The sequence below is a fragment of the Choloepus didactylus genome, chromosome 7, assembly GCF_015220235.1.
Source record: "Choloepus didactylus isolate mChoDid1 chromosome 7, mChoDid1.pri, whole genome shotgun sequence".
In the NCBI taxonomy this organism is placed as follows: domain Eukaryota; kingdom Metazoa; phylum Chordata; class Mammalia; order Pilosa; family Megalonychidae; genus Choloepus; species Choloepus didactylus.
Window position 1 is genome coordinate 49248802 of NC_051313.1, and position 4928 is coordinate 49253729.

Genomic DNA, 4928 nt, shown 5'->3' on the forward strand with positions numbered 1-4928 from the left:
TTAGGCCTTTACCAAACTCCAGGTGGTCTACTTACTGCAAAGGAAAAACATTCTGAACAAAACCTCTGTAAATACCTCACCCATCTCTGTGGAAACAAACGGTCCTAATTGCACCTCAGTAAGTCCCTCACCCACCCCAGTGATCAACCACCTTACTATCTTCATGTTTTTTTCCTCCAACCTACTTCCAGATATTAAAAAACTGGCTGTCCTTTGTTTTGACAGAATTGATTTCTATTTTCTCTCCCCTGCAATAACAGCCCCCTGAATAAAGTCATCCTTTCTTATTTAACATTGTCTGGTGCACTTTTTTGTTCTTTTTTCCTTGAGCAGTGCCAAGCACAGTAGGCCTGCAGGCCTCTGATGCAGCAACCTTGGCAACATTGGCTTTCACAGATGGTGGACAAGGCCTTGGTGGCAGCAGCAGCTGAACAATGCACGAGTGGCACCTCTTTTGCTTACTATGTCTCCTACCACAACATGAATGAGGCAGGTTAGAATAGGGAACCTTGGGCCAGCAGAAAGGGGGGCACAGAACTAGGATTGCAAATGAGCCAATCCTGAGCCACCCTTGATGGACCAATCAAGATAGCCCAGAATGCAAGCACCAGTCAAAATAGCCTTCAACTGAATCAATCACAAGTCTCTTATAGCTGATCCCTTATTTGCATAAAAATCAGCCAATCCTAAACCACCAATTGTCTAAGCCCTCCCCCTCTAACCAATAAAAGTTCAAGACTGAACTCATTGGGAGCAACTCTCTGTTGAGTTGGCCTGTGTTGACTTTCTTCAGCTCCTACTATCCTGAGCTATAACACTGCCTAAGCTGTGACTCTGCCTGACCTGTAGCCTGCTGGGAGTGGTCTTTTTGCTCAGAGGCTCCAGCCTGACAGTCTTTTCCATAACATCTCAAACACAGCTTTGATGTTACCGTGCTGCTGGCCTGCCTGTCTATGAATTCCTTCTTGGTAGAACCCCAAACCTAGAGTTAAACTCTGCTCCAGTAGGAGCCCAGCCTTGTCCAGTGAGCTGGTAAATTAGAACAAGAAGGGAAGAAAAAGTAGAATCTTTCAGTGTGGTAGACAGCTACAATCTCCTAATAAAAAGACAAAAAGAAATTATAATTCAAACAATCTGAATTTTTATTGCTCTAAATTTGTATCTCAGTGGTCCTGAAAGGATTTTGATGAGAAGTGTCCCTAATTCTGTTTTCTACTCCCTCTCTTCTCTTCTCCTCTTGTCTTCTCTCTTCTACTTTCTTATCCTATCCTCTTTTCTCTTCTCTTTTCTTCTCAAAGTTATCTTCTATTTTCTCATCTCTTATCCTCTTCTCTCTCCACCTTCCTCCCACAGTACATCTTTTTTCTATCCTTTCTTAATGTTCCTCTTCTTTGCTTCTCCTTCTCCTTCTTCTTCATCTTCATCTTTGATTTCCTCTCTTTCTCTCTCTCTCTCTTTTTATTTTCCTTTCATATTTCTAATGGGAAACTGAGGAAGCCAAATCAAGTATCACTATTATACTGAATGATAGTCAACTAACTGAAAAATATAGAAAAATCCCTCTCTTTCACACTTGATCATATTTATTTTCATAATTTTCTTTCCTTTAATCTATATTTGTTTTAACTCTTAGACCTCAAGGAGTTGGAAGTATTTCACTTAATTTCTCTCTACTTTGACTTGGTATTTTTGCCCTCAAAGTTTAATTATTTTGAAAAGATTATTTTCTTTTTTTTAATCTCAAACAGTAGAGAAATAAAAATGGGTCTTTATATAGGGTAAGAGAGTTGGAAAATGCGTAGAAATGACTGTATATGTATTTGTATGTCTGTGTGCATATGAGTGTTTCTCACATTCTATAGTGTAGGATAGCAAAATAGTAATGAAAGAAGCAGAGGTGAAATCTGTACTGTGATCAGTTAGGAGAAGCCAGAAATGAATGAGAAGGAGACCGATATCACCACGTGAAGATCAAGCCAACACTGGAATGCTACAGATTCTGGGAGAAAGAAAGCATGTCTTGGAGATACCTTGAGTTTGGACTTCTAGACTCCAAAACTGTGAGACAACAAATTCCTGTTTTATAAGTCAACCAATTTGTGGTATTTGTCATAGCAGCCCTGGGAGCTAAGACAGGTTGTGGAAAAGGATTAGGGCAAGTAAATTAGAGATCAACATTGAACGTGCATGTTCTTAAATAGAAACAGATCAGCACTCTCCCTATTATCAACAGAATTTATAGTTTGGGGAAGATAATTTAAGTAAGTTCAAATAAGAAGTCATGTTTTGTGCTTTTATTTATAATAAGAAATGAACTGCCTCAGAGACATGTATGATTTTAGGTATTAAGAAAATCAAGTTATTTAGATTTGTTTTAGCTATTCATCTATTAGTATTTTCTCTGCCTTCCTAAGTTCTGTTTTCCTAGTTAAATGTCACCATCAATTTTTGAACACTGTATCTTTTATAGTAAGAAAATAAATATATAATTCTGCCTCTAGGCTACTGTGTTGGGCAGGAGTCCAAGGTGTACAGCAGTGAATATTCTCACCAGTTGGAAATAAGTAGCATACCATCACAGTTTGCCAAACAGTCCCAGTTTAATCCTATTGTTCTGTCATAATTATTAATAGTGCATGCACTCTTTCTCAAAAATATCTTGCTGTGTATGATAAAAGAACTAAAAGATGGGGGCAAGAAGATTGTCATCAGGGAGTAATAGTACAGAACTAACAGAATGGATCAAATCCAGGAAAGGCAGACATGTCTTAAAGCCAGAATAAGAAGTAATTGGAAGTTAGTAACATGTGTGAAGAAATATTATTCCAATCAGAAATGAGTTATTGAGTAATAGAAGTCTAGAACAATCATTGTCAAAGAGTATCTTTGTGTAAGCATAGCCTGAGTGCAGGGTACCCAGACCCAGAATATTTCTACAACATTTCAGTCACTACAAGAATCCTCACCTTATCATAAAGATTATGTATGGCAACCACAACACTATGACAATCATTTGAAGTCTACATCTTTCCTTCCTTGCTCTAATATAAGCAAATATTGTCCAATAGCCTTCTGATTATCTTTTGACATCTCATGTAGAGTTGTACACATTCATTCTTTTATTAAATTTGTATTTAGTATCTACTACGTGTCAAGAATTGTGATGGACATTGGGTATCCTGCTGTCAGGAAACTCCCAAGTTGGGAGAAAGAGAGGAGGAAGGAGAAAAGAGAAAGGAGAGGGGGAGAAAAGGGAGAAGGAGAAAGACTAGAGGCTTGCTGTTTGGTGTGATAAATGTGATGATAGTCATATGCACAGGATGCTACCAGAACACCTAGCCAAGTAGAAAGAAGAAGTATAAAATGTCAACGGAGGCTTGATGGTCAGAGAATAAGCATTACAGGCAGAGGAAGACAAAAGAAGTAGTTAAGAAGTTTGAAATTTACATTTTGAAGTTGTAGTTGCAACATTGTAAGGTGGGTTTTTTTTAATGTTTTACATTTGTCCCTTATCTGATCTATATAGCCCAGTGAAAGTGACAGCTATATTTCTCATGCTAAACAAACAAATTGCTTTTTTAGATTTCACAGCAGTCTCATGGGGCTTGGTTAGTGGGAGTGCACTCAAGAAAGTGACTGTAGCCTCACCACTTGGCCTTGAATCTGGCAAATAGCACCTGGAAATCTTCTCCTGGAGACATTGTTATCAAAGTACAAAGCATCCTTGCATATTTCTAAAATCTTGATTTTTTCATAAACACTTCCAAGTGGAGTCAAAAGAAGATGAGTAATTTGCTCTGTCTAAGAGTGATAAGGATAGAAGCCAAGGACTGGCTAGTTCTTAGCTAAGAAACAGTGGAATGGAGCAGATCTAGGAGCAAGAAATGGTAGTCATTTCAGTACAGATTTGGGATTCAGGTGTCCAAGATGGGTCATAGCTCTACTGTTTACTAGCTGTGTGGCCTAGAGAAAATCACTTAGCTTCTCTGTGTCTTTGATTGCTCAATTATAAAATGGGGATAGTAATGCAGTCTATCTCAAGGTTTGTTATGAGGATTAAATGAGTCAACGCATGCACAGCGCAGAGAACAGTGCTTGGCCCATAGTAGGTGCCACACAAATATTAACTATTATTAATTGCAAGACCCATGCAATTTAAGTTAGGGGCAAAGATAGAGTAGATACAGTCTAATACTAATAGTTGAAATGGTGATCTTTTAAATTGACAAAGCACTTTCATATTCTCTAGATCATTGTTCTTGTTGTTTTGCCTGGAGATGATATTTGACTCCCATTTCTTCTAGTATGATTTACTTATTTTACTAAGCTGAAAATCTGACATATATTTTGACCACTTGCCCAGAGAAATTACCACTAAAGATTCAAAATTTTACCTGACTTCAAGATCTAACTAATCTCCCATTATTAAGCAAATGCTATGAAAACAAATTCTGCTGTAAACTCTACACCTCTCCTCACATTATAATAGTAAGCACATTAGAGCATTTCCAGCCATATGTTTGCCTTAATTTGAGTGCACTTTAATAGTATATTTTTCCCACTCAGCTTATGCTAGAACAATGATGCTCTCTTTATATAACCAGTGAAAAATATTCATTATTTTTATGTAATGAGTATACTGAATCAGAGAGAGATGAAATATTGACTCTAATAGCAATTAATCAGTAAAGCATTTGGTGAGGAGGGGCAAGATGGCGGCATAGAGAGGAGTGGAAGCTAAGTAGTTCCCCTGGAGCAACTACAAAAAACCAGAAACAACTATTAAATAATCCAGAATAACTGCGGGGGGACAAACGAGACCATCTGCTCATCATACACCAACCTGAATTGGGATTAATGCCCGAGAACACAGCATAAAATCTGAAAGTAAAACCTGCGGAACCAAGTCGTGAGACCCCTCCCCCATA